Below are 20619 nucleotides of genomic sequence, written 5' to 3' on the forward strand. Positions count from 1 at the left end.
AAAATTTCTCATTGAAAGTAAAGACATTATTATCCAATATAATGTCAAGTAATTCACAGACCAAATTAATTTTAGCATTGTTATATGCTTGCTTGTCATTCAGTATATCACGTATTCTGTCAATATCCCAATAGTTCAGTATTACTGTAAACAAAGAAGTAATATCCATGGTTACAAACATATATTCATCATTTAGGGCTGATACCTTGCTATACAATAAGTTCAAAAATGCTTTCGTGTCTCTAAGTACAGTATCACACAAAGCCAAAATAGGGTGTAAGCATTTTTCAACATAAATAGAGACAGCCTCTGTAACCCATCCTTTACTTGAGACTATGGGTCTCATAGGTGGGTGGGTTACGTTCTTATGTACCTTCAGCAATCCATAGATAATGGGTATAGTAGGATACTCTATCTGAAAATAATTAAGAAGTTCTTCAGAGATTTGTTTTGTTGCAAAAAGATCAAAAATAAAAACAGATACTCTATCAATAATGCCCTTTACTTGCCTTTCATTAATGGCCAAGTAAGTCTCTTCATCATTCAATAGCTCCATCATTTGTTGAATATAGAAATATTTATCTATCACCACTACACTACCCCCTTTATCTGCTGGCCTGATCTCTATGCTAGAAGATACCTTTAATTGTACTAATGCTTCAGTTTCCATTTTGGTTAAATTATGAAATATGGGTGAATTATCCTGAGCATACAAATCTCTAATCTCATTTTCACACACACTAGCAAAAGTTTCTATAACCGTATGTGGTTTTGGTACATATACACTAGGATATTTAAATACATTCACTTGACTAGTTCCAGTATCCTTAAACACTGTCTTTAAAGTTAGTGTACATGAAAAAGCTTAAGTTCTTTCAATATATCAGTCAATGATGTTTTTTGTGCTGGAATAAAGCTTAAACCTTTATTCACTAATGATACCTGTGTTGCAGTTAGTTGAAAGCTGTATAAATTTATTACCATGTCTTCAGATTCTTGCTCCGTGTAGTTATTGCATTCGAATATGTTCCTCGTTCCTTCTGTTGTCGTATCCTGCCTTTCCGATTCCTGCTGTTTGATCTCTCCCTTATCGGTAGCGCTTTCTTCAAGACAAAAGGCAGAATGGAAGTTTATGTTGTTTCTTTTGACTCTAAAAAAAGTCAGAGAGGTGGATGCAGCCTCATTGTTCCTGTTTCCATTGCCTGCATTCGTTTTAGTTGAAGCCGGCATTAAAGCTTCATTCACACTGGCGCCATTTCCAAAAATTGCAGGCTCTGTGTGTTCTGCCCTGACGTTAACATCAGCAGTACTTTCAAGATCTCTAGTTAAAATGATTAGATGTATTAGAAACATTGAGTAAACTGGTATTACTTTCTAAGGCATCAGTATTAAATGCTGCTTTTCTGGACCATGAAAAGACTTCTTTACGTTGGAAATCATTGAGGTCATGTTGTAGTTTCCTCATTTTTGTATTCTGTAGTCTTTTATCATAGCCCTGTATATTATCAAACAGATCATCCAGTTTGCTGCCTAAAACCTCAGTAGAGAAATTATTTATAAGTTGATAAAGTAGTTATTCTATATCATCTGCCAAACTTTTCTCTTGTGGTTTAAAATGTTCAATTAATAGATGCATGTAATCATAGCTCAGCTGAAGATTAAGACTCTGCCACTTTTGTAGAAGGTCTGGATATGTTTCACCATAAGTAGGCATATTTAGTACCCTTAAGCCTCTGGGTATTATTTTATACTTCAATGATGCCTCAAGGTAAAACCTCTGCCATTGCAGTCTCTTAAAGCTATACATTTTATTCTCTAAATTCCTGTATAGCTCTATAAACTTCTTATGGGTGTCATAGTCAGTCAGTTCTTTGTCAGTAGTTGGAAAAACTGGATTCTGCGTAAGAGGATTGAATTCCTCGCATAACAGTCCAGTAAGTCGTTCATATTGGCTCCTTCCAAGCCCAGTAGTACAACCACCTTCAGCCATGTTCCAGTGAAAAGCCACTTAGGAAATGTAGAAAAAAAGGAGGTCCAAAGACTGGATAAACACTTGGTTTACACCTCAAGGCAGTAACAAAAATAAAATAAACAAACTGACCACGGCTGAATAGATTCCAAGTTCCAAGTTCCAAAAAGATAAAGCTTTAATGAGAAATGTAGGAGTAAGCGCTTTCGCGATTCAACAGCTAATCGCTTCTCTTTAATTTCTCATTAAAGCTTACACTAACTTTAAAGACAATGGTTAAGGATACTGGAACTAGTCAAGTGAATGTATTTAAATATCCTAGTGTATATGTACCGAAACCACATCTGGTTATAGAAACTTTTGCTAGTGTGTGTGTGAAAATGAGATTAGAGATTTGTATGCTCAGGATAATTCACCCATATTTCATAATTTAACCAAAATAGAAACTGAAGCATTAGTACAATTAAAGGTATCTTCTAGCATAGAGATCAGGCCAGCAGATAAAGGGGGTAGTGTAGTGATGATAGATAAATCTTTCTATATTCAACAAATGATGGAGCTATTGAATGATGAAGAGACTTACTTGGCCATTCATGAAAGGCAAGTAAAGGGTATTATTGATAGAGTATCTGTTTTTATTTTTGATCTTTTTGCAACAAAACAAATCTCTGAAGAACTTCTTAATTATTTTCAGATAGAGTATCCTACTATACCCATTATCTATGGATTGATGAAGGTACATAAGAACATAACCCACCCACCTATGAGACCCATTGTCTCAAGAAAGGATGGGTTACAGAGGCTGTCTCTATTTATGTTGAAAAATGCTTACACCCTATTTTGGCTTTGTGTGATACTGTACTTAGAGACACGAAAGCATTTTTGAACTTATTGTATAGCAAGGTATCAGCCCTAAATGATGAATATATGTTTGTAACCATGGATATTACTTATTTGTTTACAGTAATACCGAACTATTGGGATATTGACAGAATACGTGATATACTGAATGACAAGCAAGCATATAACAATGCTAAAATTAATTTGGTCTGTGAATTACTTGACATTATATTGGATAATAATGTCTTTACTTTCAATGAGAAATTTTACTTACAGAAGGTTGGTGTAGCTATGGGCACAGCATGTGCGAACAGCTATGCCAACCTAGTATTAGTAGCATGGGAGAATGAATTTTTGCTACGAAGCAATACGTTTGTAGATAAAATTTTATGGTATACACATTTTGTAGATGATTTTTTTTGTTATGGGGGGTACAACTGATGAATTGCAATGTTTGATTGATTATTTGCGTAGTACTATAGAATTTCTTAGATTTACTCATCAATGTTCACATGAATCTATTGAATTTCTAGATGTCACTGTTAAGAAGTCACAGTTTAAAGAGATTGCCACCAGTATGTACAGGAAACCTAGTCGTAGAAATAGCATCCTACATAAAGCAAGCATGCATCCTGGACATGTACATAGAAATGTCATAAAGGGACAATTTATGAGAGCCAGTCGCTTACATAATACTAATGAAGGTTTAAATAATACAGTATTATTATTAAAAAAAGAATTTAAGGATAGAGGTTATAGTAATAGAGACATTGATAATAATATTAAGAATATGAATGAGAAACGAGGTAATAGAGGTAAACCATTCTTCTCAGAAGTCACTGGAGAAGAGAATATCATACATAGTGGCAATAATATGAAACTTAGGTTCCCAGTAACTTATTCTAGAGACATCAGGAGATTCTGTGGGATTTTTGAAAAGAACTGGAACATTTTGCGCTCAGTGCAAGAGCTGCAAGATATTTTAGAGGATAAACCTAATTTTTCTTTTATTAACAAGAAATCTTTAAAAAGACAGCTCTGTTATAAATCAAGCACCTCTAAACAATTTATATCATCACAAAGAGTAGGAACATTCCCCTGTAGAAACTGCATGGCCTGTAATTGCTTATATAATAAATCTGTCTTTCAGCACCCTACCTCAACTTTCACCATTGAGATTAATTTGTATGCAGACTGTAAAACACAACATCTTGTCTATCTTAGCTTTTGCACTAAATGTTTTGCATTTTATATAGGCAAAACCAATAGGTGCCTTAAAGAACGTGTGCTAGAGCACTTGAGAGATATAGCTAATAAAAAAGACACTAGTGCTCTGGCAAAACATGTACAAGCAGAAAATACACAGCATGTTTTTAACTTTATGGTGATAGAAATTATTAATAAAAACAATAGAGGAGGGGATATAAAGAATAAAGTGGAAGAGGCAGAACAGAAATGGATCCTGCAATTACAGGCAGATAAGCTCCCGGGGTTAAATAGTGCAGCTTCTTTGAAACCCTTTTTGAACTCATGACCATTGAAACATTGAATGAAGCAGTTTTTATGATATGTATTTCTGTTTTTATAACATCAAATGTGTTTTTAACAAAAGATTTTAATATATTTATATATTTTTGTCTTTAATGAATTACTAATGACATCATAGAGTAACAGTTCTTTGATTGGATATGTTTTGATTTAAATTTATTTTCTTGGTGTATGTGAATGAGTCTGAAGAAGTGATTAGCTGTTGAATCGCGAAAGCGCTTACTCTTGTAATTCTCATTAAAGCTTTATCTTTTTGGAACTTGGAATCTACTCAGCCGTGGTCAGTTTGCTTATTTTATTATTGTTACTGCCTTGAGGTGTAAACCAAGTGTTTATCCAGTCTTTGGACTTCCTTTTTTCAACTAATAGTCCAGTTTGACAAGTGAAAAGATTAGAATAGGCAGGGACCAGACTGGTCCCATACTGGTAAAGAACAAGGCCAGGATTTTATCTACCCTGGTTGGGGTACAGCCTAACTGGTCCAGGAAGTTTGTATTTATGAAGTCCAGAAACTTCTGGACATACATCTGTGAAGAAATATAAGTCTCCTAAGAAAATGGTATTTGGATTAATGCCTTGGTACTCCATACTGGTTAGATAGGAGGCATTCTTGAAGGGGACATAGAGGGAGTCCTGCAGTTAGCTATGTTGAGGTAACGGCATTTGTTTATAATATCTTTATTTGGACATGAAGGAATTGCAAGTCATTATCTTGTCTAACAAGATTGGAGGTGGGATTTTTTTTAAGAATACAGAGACACCTCCACCTTCACTGCTTGCTTCTTATATGGTAGATCAGTATGCATGATAAGCACTGAAGCTGTCCAGTGATGGGATGCTTTCTTTGGTCTTGAACCTGGTATTTGTGATGATGCACACATCTACATTTTCCAGTGTAAGTGGTGCTTGTAGGGTGTGAAGTTATTTTTTTTTGTTAGGGCTGCTAACATTGAGTAGCAATACTTTACTGTTGTTCTGATTCTGTTTATTCATGTTTGAAACTTTAAAAGACTGACATTACCTAAAAAAGGCACTCTGTGGATGAACAATGTTTTAGCCAATATACAGAAACCATGGGGAGAGAGGTGCAGGCCATCCCTGTCAAAGCAGTTTGAACTGTCTATTGTCTCCCCCCATGCAGATATATGTTCTACTCCCTTAAAATGACACCAGAAGCTAATCCAATTGATGAAGTCAGTTATCTTTTGTTGACATTGTAGCATCATTATTGGTGATGGTAGATAGCTGGTAAAGGAAGGTCCATACTTGCCTCAGGCACATATTCCAAGACCTCCATCATGTTTTTCTTTATATAATCCAGAAATGTACATCTCAAGTCATTTCCACCTTGATGTACACTGACTGTATCATATTTGAACTTGCAGTGCAGGTACTACAGTTCATGGCTGATGGGGTGAATCCTGAAGACTGATGTGCAGCTGACCATGACCCTCTCTTTTCATAGCCTGATCAGTGGTACATTGTTGTGTCTCACTATGGAGTCACCTATAATGAAAATATTTGCATGTCGGTGGTTTCCCTTAAGTGCATTTGAACTGAATCTGTGTAACTTCGAAATGTATGTTTCAAGGTAGGCGCTACATGTGTTGTGCATTTGTGAGGTTGCTGAGGGCATTTGTTTCTTGAATTATTTAGGAGGCCTCTGGTTTAGGTAGGTGACATTTTTAAGAGCCTCAGCACATGTAGGTCTATATATTTGGTATGAGGTATTTCAGATTGGTTTAGTGTGGTGTTATGTATGGTTTAGTGTGGTGTTGACAACCTTTCGGGTATTTGCAGTGGCTTTGTGTGAGAGCTTTATCTCCAATAATGTTAAATAACTACATTTCACACACTGTGGCTGACTGTTTACTTAGTAGTTGGTTGTCGATAAATATGAAACAATTGCCAGCTTTCAACCAAGCTGCCTTCAGAGACAGACGGAAAGTGCAGATTCCTGGTTCCAATTGCTTACTACGATCAGCTTGGGTAGGGGGATAATGAAACACTATAACTATCAGCTTGGGTGTGGGAACGCCGGGGATTATGATGATTGCCTTAGTAAAACACTTAACACCAATCAAGCACTATTTATGGTGGCAATGAAGCAAGGTGTCCAATCACCTAGCTACATATGCAGTGATTCATTGTTTCTTTTACTACTCTCTACACTTCCTTCTTCTCAGTAGTGACCGCCCTCTCACCTCGTTCCTCTACCATTATTTAACTTCTATCACGCATTCTATTCCTTTGTCCAAACTTCACATCCTAGGTAACTGCCAGGCTTTCTCCCACATGTACTATACATTTCTGTTATCTAACGCTTCTCCTTCCCATCTTCTCAGCATAGGTGGTAACCAGGCTTCCTCTCTCCTGTGCAATACAATTTCTCATACTAAACTCTTTCCTTTGCTTGCACTGGGGACATAGAAAGTCTACCTACCCCTTTTATTCTCCTTACCCCCTCTTAAGCTCAGGTAACCACAAGGCTTTCTCTCTCCTGCACTACTGTTCCACTTCTATCATGATCAGTCACTGGCTACCTTACTCCTTTAACTTTTTTTTCCAGTACTGACGTCTGTAAAGTCACCTCTTGCAACCTTAGTGGCAGTTAGATTGTACTAAACACGTCCTCATATTACAACTTCGATGGCAGATTCTTTATCCACCTTCCCATTATCTGTCGTCTCTCCCACACTGAAATCTTAGCTCCTTTCCCTACTCATCCACACTCTCTAACTATAAATTCCAGTTATATGCATCATGTTATTAATAGTGCTAAATTACTCTAAAAATCCTCTGCTCAAACAACTCGTTACCCACAAGTATCACACCACATCCCAGAAGTTAAACTTCAGATTCTTTTTATATTTTCCTTTTTTTCTATCGATCTCTGTTCTCACATGACTTTCCCTATACATGTATTCTGACTACAACCTACATTTTTATCCATCTCAAAACTTTCATATGGGATACCAATGTACGTATCCCGTTATACTAAATTAGAAATCTACTCCTCCAAAAACAATTTCTGATTCAAACCATATTACTCCAAAACACACAGTTTACCAAAATTACCTTAAGACTATCGTTAATTTTATTTTGCACATTAGAAACGTCTTACATCAGAAGCCATTCACAAATATCAAGGCTTTCTTCAAAATGTAAACTATTCTAATTCATCTCTTCTCATCTAGATGCAAAGACCTTAAATTAGTTACTCTAAATATATACAGTATCAACAATAGATGGATTAACCCTGAATCCTAGCTAAAAGACAAATTGTTGCCCCTCAACTTGCATACGAGGTAAATACACAGTGATCTATGACCTCCAGATGAAGTCGTAGAAGAGATAATTTAATCTTTTAGTTACATTTACACGTAATTAATCTTATGACAGGTCAGCAAATTGAGCTGTAGGATATCTGACACTAGGATAATATACCCAGCTATCAGTTGCTTCTGTATATAGTCCACCATCACCATCAAAACCTACTCAGACACAAAACATAATTCTACAATTTTTTCCCAATGACCCCACCCAAAAAAAAAAACTATTATCCTTGGAGACTTCAATTGTAATACACTAGGACCAGAAAGTAATAAACTAAACTAAATATTATAACAGTACTAATATCTAGCAATATTGGTAAAACACCTCAAACAAACAAAGGTGTCTGCATTACATTTAACAATAAACAACTTCAAACATAAATGCACTTGATTTAGTATACTTCAAATAATTTCAGTAAGCGCTGTCCCGTTATATAATCCAGGTAATTCAAAACAGCTAAAATTTTTATCCTCAGATAATCTTAGGCCAAACCATCCTAGCAAAAAAAAGAAAATCATTAATTTTAATAGGGTCCTCAACACCATACTAAACAGTAAACATTGCTATACTCCATCCCAGACCCCTGTCAAGTCCTTGGTTTGTCCTTTCGTCTGTACAAAGCTGTCTATTTCTAACCACATGCAGAAAGCACAGAGGACAAATTTGTTTCTCGCTGAACAAATACCTCAGAAAAATTATGACACTAAGACACAAAGCTTGGGAAGATTTGAAGCGAAACAAACAATAATGAGCTATGCAAGACATACCTTACCTACAGAAAAGCAATTGGAACAGCTACTAATTCAGTAAAAACCTAATATATTTTGGTCTACTGCATCATGCTGTGGCTTTGCTACCTAGTTACTCATGCCCATGCTGGGTTTATCACTTACTACAATCTCCTCAGACTTTTTACACTTCCACTGGGACTTGTGGATTCTAAAGGTGCACTCAGGGTCTTGGGTATCTACATTCTGTTGGGGGGTTCAGTTATGCCCTACCCAACACCCTCCTGAGGGTGGTATTGTAGTGATGATCAAGGGGTCAGAATGCAATTGGGGGGGTGGTATATCACTCCCCCATCTCAGCCATCCCACCACCCTTACTCTTATGCAACATCCCCAACTTTTAACAGGTATAACAGCTATGAACCTGCATGTAACTGCCCACCCTCTCTGGGAGGGGGATGCCTATCCCACCCCTACTGCTCCATCAGTCACCGAGCTGCTAATCAAACACAGGTCATCTGGGCTGTGGTGAAGGCATTATCCAACTACACCAACAGAGTAGTACAAGACCAATATGTAAGAGAAAAAAGAAAACTCCAAAACCCGCCAACCCAAATTTTTCTAGAAGGAAATTAAAAAAAAAAAATCAGACGCCTCTCCCACAACTACCCCAGATTCAGATTCCATCCCTACATTTGCTAAGGATTACAAAGAATTCCTATCCTCTTCTACTGGGGCCATCACAAATCAATTCTATTCACTTTTTCAGAATGCCAAACCATCAGCTGCCTACCACTCTGCCTATTAGTGGAGTATACCCAGTTGCTCTACCCATTAATGGAATACACTTCTCACTTTCACTTTAAAGCAATTACTGTCAGCAAAGTCAAATCACTCCTAAAATACCTGAACACCTCATCCACCAAATGTAGTTTACTTCACTCCACTTTCCTAACAAAATCAGTGCATAAAATTGCTGAACCTCTCATTTAAATTTTTAACTTCTCCGTCCACAGGAATCATACCTGCTGCATTTAAGCATGTCATTATCCCTCTATTCCCTAAAGTGGCCTCTTCAAAACTCTTAAATGATTACAAATCAATATCAAATCTATCCCCTCTGTCAAAAATATAAAACAAGGGTAAGCCAGAAAACTTGAGTCAGGTCTGGTATTCAATCTGTTATCCAGAGGGTGACAGAACTAACAAGAAACAGAGTACAAAGGATTAGGCCAGATAAAATCACTTTAGCTAGAAGATCTAGGTGACTCTCTCTTGGATGTCCTCCCTGTGGGAGGAATAGACACAAACTGTTGACATTTCAAGTAGTTTATTCAGTTAAGTAGTAGATGGATGAATGTCCTTGTTATGAAAATATTTGAGAAGCCTCTTTATAAACAATTTTTCAAGTACATAAACAGCTATGGACTTCTCTCTGACCATCGGCATGGCTCTCGAAATGCCTTCAGCACCATAACAGCCTTAATTATTGACAGTGACTCCATTTTCATTGGCCTTATTACAGCTGGATTATCTGTTAATATGATGCATGCATGTGAAACAGTTGACCACAATATATTACTGATGAAACGTAAAAGGTTCAACTTTAAGGATAATGCAATAAATTGGTTTAAACCACTTGTTCAGCAGGTCATTTGAGGCAGAGTACAACAATTAAGTCTCTACCAAGAGGAATCTTAATACTGGAGTTCCCCAAGCCTCTATGCCCACCCACCCCACATTCTTCCTTTTCATAAATAACGTACCTTCACTTGATGTGATTCTTTATGCAGATGACACCTTACTCCTTCAAGCTAGCAAAACTCTTGCAAATTTACAAACCCAAAAGAGCTTATCATATTTATGTAAACAATCAGTTACAAATCAACTGCTTATCAATCAGTCTAAAACTAATATTGTGCTATTTGGGTCAACTCACAGCTATCAATCCTTCTCTCACTCACTCTGACAGATATGCCAGGCAATCCAGAATGTCCCTGAAAACAAATTCCCAGGACTTATTGCTGACCTTTACTTTATCTTTTACAAAACACACAGACAATGTCACTCAAAAAGGGGTCCATGTTTGGCTACTGAAAAGACATATCCACTACTGGCTAAATATCAAACGCAAAACATCTAAATGTAACATTACCGAACATGGATAACTTAAAAAAATTATTCGTTGAATGGCCATAGTTGGCCAACAACCAGGAGGTAAAGCGATGCATAAGGTAATTGAAGGAAACCATTAAATTTGCCCTTTTACCCACTGTATTGGGATTTCGAAGTTGGTACATATAGTTAGGAGGGGGTCTGGGGGGTGAAGCCCCCTGTTGGTTGGTTGTGTTTGTGATGTTGGCCAACTTTGGCCATTCGATGAATGATTTTTCAAAGTTATACATGTTTGGTAATGTTACGTTTAGATGTTTTACGTTCAGTATTTAGCCATTCACAGATCTGTCTTTTAGGTAGCTAAACACAGACCCCCTCAAAAAGTCCTGACTTAACTTAAACTATTTTAGAAACTAACATATTTTTCCATAATATAGGGAATCTATAACTATAAAATCCTTCTTCCAAAAACAGAGTACTGTTTGCATTACTAATCCTTCACCCAACAGATAACCAGATAACCTAAAATAAAATTTTGAGGTTTACCTAGCAGATTCACAGACACATCATTGAGATGTTTTTAATGGAATAAATTGACTTCTAGTCACAGACAGGGTTTCCTTTCTATTCAAAACTAATAAACACCTCCATATGCACACCCCCCCTCCACTGATATCTACTAAGGGAGAATGAATGGATTCAAGTCCCACTAGAGGGATATTGACAGTGTGCAGGTGCAGGGGCAAACAGCATATAGGAAAAAAGTTCCTCCTCACCAGGTGTTTTAGGCTTGACATAAATATCCTTTTATACATTTTATGCTATAATTTTGTAACATCTTACAGTCAGTTTTGTGCCACTGAATGAAATGCAAAAATCTGAAATAAAAGTAATAAAAATTAAAACACTAGAAACATTATAAAACTAATAAAATATGTAAGCCTGGTTAACTGATTCACAGAAATAATTATGTCATACTGTGAAAATAGTTTTGTAGCAGTGGGAACTGTAAAACTACAAGTAGCAGAAAAGAAGCTGCAAAATAGAAAATGTCAAATATATAGTCATGCTTGCTTACCTGAACGACCGATACCTAAAAAGCAAATTATAAACATTCTCAATAGGCAACATATACAGTTTTATAAAATTAGGAATGTTTTGGATATGCTTCCTAGACTTCATTGTCATACTTGAAAGAAAGTGAACATGTAAATCATAGGATGCTGATAAAAAGAAACAAAAGGTTCTGTTAAATAGATAGGTTTATAGTTTGTCTTATATCCTGGCATGACTTGCATCCTGAAACAAAGCTCTAATTGTACTAGGATGAAAACCAAAGTTCATATCCAAAACACATTTCTTAGAAAATCACATGTTGTTTGACTTGGAGAATGTAGCCTAAGTGATAATTACCTGGAAAGCAGCCACGCATTTTTGTATGACTTGCATCCTTACAAAGCTTGACTTACATACCGAAAACCACTGAAGCCCACATGTAAAATATAGTTCTTACAAATCCTTGTGTTTTTTCTACTATAAGTATATAAGCCAATTTAACTGTGTATTTAGAAAAGAATGAATTGTGTTGTTTTAGTAAAGCTTTAAAAAGCAGTAGAACTATCACCACATATTAGTAAAATTAAGAGTTTGCTGTTGTCATATAAAACTACTTTGCTTATACTAAGATTTGTAAAAAACAAAGCAGAAGAAAAGTTCAGATATAAATGGAGTGTTAGCTGTTGTCGCATTCATTTTTTTTTTCATTATTAATCATTATTTAGTTATTTAAAAATGTCCGGCTAATCATTTATAGCATATCACTTCTTGTATTTCCTATAGTGAATGGCTTATATGTACACAGAATGAAAGAATATTATTAACAGCAAAGTTAGTCACAAGAAATAAAATGTGCAATATAAACAAATTCCATATTTTCATATCTCTTCCTTAAATTTTGGTATGACTTGCATTCTCAAATAAATCCTGCTTTCTGGTAGAAATAATTTAACAGGAAGATCACACTTGAATTATCCATGACAATATTCCAACCTAAATTTGGAAATCAGACAAAATTTCTAAACACCTACCAAGGGATTCATTAAGCTCTATGGCCCACTACAAAAAAGTCCTGTTACCATGATGCGATTTTCTGTAATTCAGAGTCACATGAGCTGCAATGAGGAAACACCTCATTATGGGCTAATTTTCATGTATCTGAATTGCATTATGTATCACAACGTCCATATCAGCACTTCCATTAGTATGCATCAGTGCTGGCAGCCACACTGTGGAAACAGAGACAACCCACCTAGTCTCTCACCAACACACAGTAAACTCATGCGCACGCGCACACACACACACACACACACACACACACACACACACACACACACACACACACACTCACACACACACACACATATACCACTTACTCCATACCTGTCCATGTTGTCACACTATCCACAATGTCTCCTTTTCCTCCGATCACATAATTCGGTTTGATTTCAGGCCAAACATTTGAGTTTATACTTCATATCCTTCAGTGAATTCATGCCAGGGCAAATGCTTCCCGTTCTCCCCCTTTGCATGTGCCAACATTTTGTACACATTGTATAATACCACTTCTGTAAAGCACCTGCTGTACATTTATATCAGTTAGTGCAGTGGGCTGATACAGGGGTTCTTGTGTCAAAGGTGCACAGTTCAAATCTCTTCCTCCCATGTATTTCTTTTTTGTTTTTCTTAATTATATTTTTTTAACATAAATCCATGCGGTCTAGTGTTCTCCACCCTGATTCACACCCCATGATAGTGCTGTTATGGTATCCAAGTTAAGAGTAATCCCTGGTGTCGAATGTTCCCTCTCTTCTCTGATATTAGAGTAAACCCTGGTGTCAAATGTTCCCCCATTCTCTGATATCTGTACTGTTATAGTGCCATTAAGACACGAGACTTATTCGTGAGACCAGGTGCCTAGTTTTTCCCCACAACCAGAGTTGTAGACCCTGTACATTAGTACATTAGTATATGGGTATGTGTAGGTATGGCAATCACACCAACCCTGCCACACTCATATATATATATATATATATATATATATATATATATATATATATATATATATATATATATATAACATATATATATATATATATATATATATATATACATATTTATATACATATACACATACACACACACACACACACACACACACACACACACACACACACACACACACACACACACACACACACACACACACACACAGTCCCCTACCCAGCCACACATGCACACACATCCATTCACACACACACAGAAACACACACACCTAAATAACCTTCTCCCTAGCTCTCCTGATGCCAGCTCCCAGGCAGAGACAGACATGCAGTCCCTCGCATACACCTCCCAACCTTATCTTACAATGAAACCGCCAAGAACATACGTCTGCCAAGATGGATGAACCCATCTTTTTGGCTCTGTTCTCTACCACTATGTGAAAGCAGTAGCCATGAAAATCTACACAACTGTATGAATCGCTTGTTGCATAGATGCCCTCTCTCTGAGACATTTCTGGGGAGACAGCACATGGCTAATTAGCATATACCTCTCCCCCAATCTCCCTCAGTAGCATGTAACATCTCAGCAGTGAGAAACAAACACAGCACTGCACATATTTGTGCAAACACACCACATTAGGGCTGTCTTTGAATATTAAAAGTTTCCCTGAGGTATAAACATTGTGTACTCATGATGGAAACCTTTATGAATTCAGACCCTAGTCTCATTCACTTAAGCAGCTTCAAACTTACCATACAGTCTGGTTACCAGTAACAAACTTACCATCACTAATTGAGGGATTGATTTGTTTTGCTTAAGCTTGTTTATGTTTAATTGACTCACTAGTTTCAGCTAGAAAGCTGAGAATGCATTTCCAGTCACATAAATGGATAACTTCAGAAATAAGAACCTCCATGGCATACAAAGAAAAAGTTACAGAAAATATACTGTACACCAATACACTTGTTGCTGACAAAGCTGCAAGGAAGCCACTGTGAAACACTACTATGTTAGTCTAGGTACCAACTTCTTAACATCCTTCAGAAGAATTTCACATCTGCCTCAAAGCCCTTTTGGATAGACCCAAATGAGTACTACATCCAGAGCAGTCATCCCACTTTCTAGACACCCATACCACTGATGTTTTAGCAAAGTGCCCAAAACATTGCCTAACTTTTTTAGTAACAGCACGCCAGCAGGGAGGTAGATAGCAATTTTAGATTTCTACACCATCTTGTTCATTTTCTTAAAGAATGGATCCTACAGAAAGTATACACCTCCCTCTACCCTGAACAGTGCATCCTCCCCAAAGGTCACGTTTCTCAGCTCTAAAAAAAAAATTAACATAAAAGTTATGTAGGTAATCAGAGATTTAACAATATGAGTAACTTAACAAAATGAAACTATGGTAAATATGCCAGGGCTTTTTTAACTTAAGTTCTAGCATATCTCATTACACAAACTTCTATTAACATCTCAAATTCTATATCTCCAGACCAGACATATCCTACTGTGGCTACTAACAGCTTCATGTGTTAACGTCTCCTAAAAAATTTAAGCCACATGATTGTACTACAGTGGAATGAATGCTGCTAAATAAAAGTTCCATTGGACTAGAGAAATAAAGCCTTGGCAGTGAGCCAGGCAACCCGAGTTTGATTAGTGGCCTGGGCATCTTCTGAAAGAGAGGAAGGATGTGGATATGTCAACTCTTCTCTCTTTGGGGAAGGGGGTGGTTCATATTCTTGGGTACATGTGATGGTGGTGTCTTTAAAGGGGCAGAACCATTTGATTTCATACACAAGGAACCTCATTGACACATTGTGATCCATCTATCCATTAATGCAGAATATTAAGGTTCTGAGCTGTTAACAAGCTATTTCTTGTATCCAACATACAGTGTTTGACTCCTTCCACCTTCATTGGCCTATAGTGTGACTCTAAATAAGTCACTTAACCAGACAATTCTTGGTTAACAATTGCATAAAATAAAAAATGCCCTTTTAATAGCAACCACTTGGATGCTTAAGGGATGCTAGGGATAAATTATAAAACTCTGATGCCCCAGTTCTTATAATAATGGTTCCCAGTCCCATTACATTCACCCTACGCACAGGCGAACAAATGAATTGTAAGGTACTCATCCTCCCACCCCAGGAAATGAATAAGTAAGTCAGTTTCACTTGTTTGGTAATATTTCTGAAAGTGCTTCTTAAAGCAATGAGATTTTTTTTTACCATGCCATTGACTTGTTTATATGTGAGCATCTTTTTTCTTTCAAACATGTAAAATCACTTTGCACATATAAATACTGTATGTTTCCTTTGATCATTTCAGAATAATGAAAAATCCATGTAAATTGTGTGTCAGGCAGTGCTTATGCAAACAATACATGTTTTAGCTCAAGCAAAATGCTGTATATTGCTTTCCAATAATCACTTTAAAAAGCCGCATTCTACTTTCACATATTACAAACTGCAAAGCAAGAATCTTTCAACTCAGGTTGGACAAAATCAGTCTTAAATTACTTATTAACAAGTTTTAAAGTGTTTGTGATAGTAACCTAAATGATTTTTTATCAACAGCAAAACACTGACTGCTGTTTCCTCATGATCCCCTTGTTTACATTAATTTATATAAAAACATTTCTATTCGGAGGCTGTATGGAGTCAGTGTAGCCCAAAATAGGAAAAATGACACCACAAAAACAACAAATATCATTGGGAAGATTTATTCATTCTTATTTATCAAATGTCTTTTTGATAAACAAGATAGAAGTGCTAAATAGTTTTTGTGGCTTTTTTGATACAGTATTGAATCACACAAAATCAGTTTCATTTCTTTTTAGTAAATTTGAGAGTGTTTATAAAACAATTTTTTTTATAAATAACATAATGCTGTATGTTGTCTCCCCAGTATCATTCTGGCCACAAAATTTAAATGTTCCATTACAGTTCCACTGAGATTCTGTTTGTTAAATGCTGCTTGAACTGTTTTGAAAGTTGTGCCCCAGCCAGGTGTGTGTGTGTGTGTGTGTGTGTGTGTGTGTGTGTATGTATACATATATATATATATATATATATATATATATATATATATATATATATATATATATATACATACATACATACACAAGCCTGTATTTTAGCATAAGTTACAAAACCCCACTTTACCAAAGAATCAGAGTAACCTTGATACAATAAAACTATTATATTGCCACATCATATTTATTAATACCTCTATAACTTCCTTTAGCTAACATGAAGCAGCCTGCTACAAAACTGTAAGATTTCCCATGGGCCAGTTTGGCCTTACTGCATATGGATAAAAGATTTAGGCTGGCATACTCTTTCAAGAAGTGCCCAGTTCTACTGCTTCAGTCACACAAAGAAACATCTTTACAGAAAAAAATATTGTTCCTTTCAGACAATACCCAGACATTCAGTAATTACGAGGACACATCTATCAACTAATACCCAAATAATCAAAGTAATCTAAGTCATAAAATCATGTCACCATTCAAGACTTTTATCCTACCCATGTCACTTTCCTAAAGTACAAAATGTTCTACCGCTATATATACACAGACTTCTTTCTGTTCATCTGTGGTGAAATAAACTTTTATAAGAAAGTAAATAAATAACTTATAAAAACCTTTGATAACTTGTCAAATGGAAAACTGCATGATCTCATGAATAACTTTACTATTGATAGAATTATATAAACCATTCACCTACTATATCCTTTAATGCACTTAATTATCTGTTTCTAATCATAGTATGGTTACTAGTTCCCCTGTTACATACTCTCTGCTACTTCAACATGATGGCCTTTACTGAGTACCCCCTCTGTACATTAAGATTTTGTAAAAATTCATTCCACTTTACCTGATTATAATCGTACCTTTATTCATCACTACCTCATGTGATCTCCTGTTCTATGACAACATTTTCATTTCCACCCCACCCTTAGTTTTATGCTCATGTTAGTCTTATGCTTTATGTCACTAAAAATCTAAAACTTATAAACCAGAGGTAGACTATATACACTGTCTACCAAAAAAGGCTTCAAAGAGAAAAGGAACTTTTAGCTGTAGGAACTGTAATTATTGCTCATACATTGCTAATAGTAATAAATGTATCCATCCTACAACTGAGAAGGTGTATGAGTTTACTCATTATGCAGACTGTAAGACAAAGGACTTGGTATATTTAGCTTTTTGTACCAAGTGACTAGCATTTTATGAAGGTAAAACCAACCGCTCCCTATGGGAGTGTGTTAGGGAACATTTATATGTCATTAATCATGAGGATAAACATAATCAATAGGAGCTTTAGTCTAGGTGGTCTTAAGAACATCACCGAGAAGTCTGAAATAAGGGGGATCATAAGGTTACAAGTGGATAAAGCATATGGTTTGAATGATAAGGTATATTTGAAGCCTTTTTTGGTAGGCAGGCCTTTAAGACATTAGATTTGTGCTTAGGATTTTTCGTTATGGCTCATCATTGATACTTAAGTTGATATTATTAGGTTGTCATCTTATTCATGTATTGATGTTCTGTGTATATACAGTGTACCTCTGTTTTATAAGTTTTAGATTTTTAGGATGTTTTTCTGCCTAGCTCTCATAACATCACATTTTTTGAGATTCATTAGTAACGTATTATTTAATGTGTTCAACATACCTCATGGTTTATGAACATTCAACAAATGTTGATGTATTATACACTGAATTGTGAACAGGGTTTATGCGAGTATTGCAGCATTTTGTATTGTACGGAATGACATGACTTGATTACCCCCACAGGGTTAGAGTTGCTGGTGCTGTGTCAGACTCCAAGCCGGTCACAAGTGGTGTCCCACAGGGCTCGGTCCTTGGCCCCCTATTGTTTGGCATCTACTTCTCAGAAGTACAGGCCAACATGGGAGGACTTTGGCTGACAAAGTTTGCAGACGACTGCAAACTGGGCGCCATAGTGGAAAGTGCATCGGACACGGATATCCTTCAGAAGGGACTCACGGAAACAGATAGCTGGTGCCAGAGCCATGGCCTGAAGTTAAACGCCAAAAAATGTATAGTCATACCCTTCGGGAAAAACAAGGTAACCCCAAGCTACCATATAGGCGGCAATCCACTAAGCACAGAAGAGGTTATCAGGGACCTGGGGACCCAGGTTGACAGTGGCCTTTCTTTTGACACTCACATTGCTAAAGTGGTTAGAAAGACCTTCTACATTGCCCACCTGATCATGAAGGGATTCACATCCAGATCTAGTGAGGTCATTGTTCCCCTGTACTCTTCACTTATCAGACCAATGATCGAGTACAATGCCCCATTCGGGATGTATCTCACCCGACATCTGCAGCAATTGGAGAGACCCCAAAAGTTCCTCACCAAAAGGATAAAGGGACTCCAAAATCTGTCATATGCTGCCAGATTGAAGAAACTCCAGCTCTATTCAGTCGCATACCGCCTGCTCAGAGGTGACATGTGCCTGACATACAAGGCCATGTCCAACCCGGAATTAATGGACATGCTCCACCTCAAAAAATCCAAATCCACCAAAACCACTAGAGCAAGCGACTTAAACCTTAGCACGGCTATAAATAGGACGTGCTGGAGGGATAGATTTATCACTCAGAGACTCCCTATGCTGTGGAATAAAATCCCGGTCCATGTGAGGCAGAGCACCTCGCTGACTCTGTTCAAGAGAAATCTGGACCTGTGGATGGGAGATCGTAGGTTTACCCCAGGAATCATATCTGTGTCACTGCTGGACAGAGGCACAACAAACTAATGGGCACAGTATTTTTTCATATAAGGGGTGGCGTAAGCCACAAAAATTTGGGCTAGGCTTATAAATGCCTTAGGGCAGATAGCCTAGTATAAACCTATGAACCTATGAACCTATGAACATTTTAGTATTCTATGATGTGAATATAGTGGTTTATGTGAGTATTGTAGCACTTTGTACTGTACGAAATGACATGACTTGATTACATTTTAGTATTCTATGAATATAGTGGTTTATGTGAGTATTGTAGCATTTTGTATTGTACGGAATGACATGACTTGATTACATTTTAGTATGCTATGAATATAGTGGTTTATGGGAGAATTGTAGCATTTTGTATTGTACGGAATGGCATGACTTGATTACATTTTAGTATTCTACGAATATAGTGGTGTATGGGAGTATTGTAGCATTTTGTATTGTACGGAATGACATGACTTGATTACATTTTAGTATTATATGAATATAGTGGTTTATGGGAGTATTGTAGAATTTTGTATTGTACGGAATGACATGACTTGATTACATTTTAGTATGCTATGAATATAGTGGTTTATGGGAGTATTGTAGCATTTTGCACTGTACGGAATGACATGACTTGATTACATTTTAGTATGTTATGAATATACTGGTTTATGCGAGTATTGTAGCATTTTGTATTGAACGGAATGACATGACTTGATTACATTTTAGTATGCTATGAATATAGTGGTTTATGTGAGTATTGTAGCATTTTGTATTGTACGGAATGGCAGGACTTGATTACATTTTAGTATGCTATGAATATAGTGGTTTATGGGAGTATTGTAGCATTTTGTATTGTACGGAATGACATGACTTGTTTACATTTTAGTATTTTATGAATATTGTGGTTTATGGGAATATTGTAGCATTTTGTATTGTACGGAATGACATGACTTGACTACATTTTAGTATTCTATGAATATAGTTGTTTATGGGAGTATTGTAGCATTTTGTATTGTACGGAATGACATGACTTGATTACATTTTAGTATGCTATGAATATAGTGGTTTATGGGAGTATTGTAGCATTTTGTATTGTACGGAATGACATGACTTGACTACATTTTAGTATGCTATGAATATGGTAGTTTATGGGAGTATTGTAGCATTTTGTACTGTACGGAATGACATGACTTGATTACATTTTAGTATGTTATGAATATAGTGGTTTATGTGAGTATTGTAGCATTTTGTATTGAACA

The sequence above is a fragment of the Protopterus annectens genome, chromosome 14.part0 (genome assembly GCF_019279795.1).
Source record: "Protopterus annectens isolate FY-2018-M chromosome 14.part0, PAN1.0, whole genome shotgun sequence".
Classification (NCBI taxonomy): Eukaryota; Metazoa; Chordata; order Ceratodontiformes; family Protopteridae; genus Protopterus; species Protopterus annectens.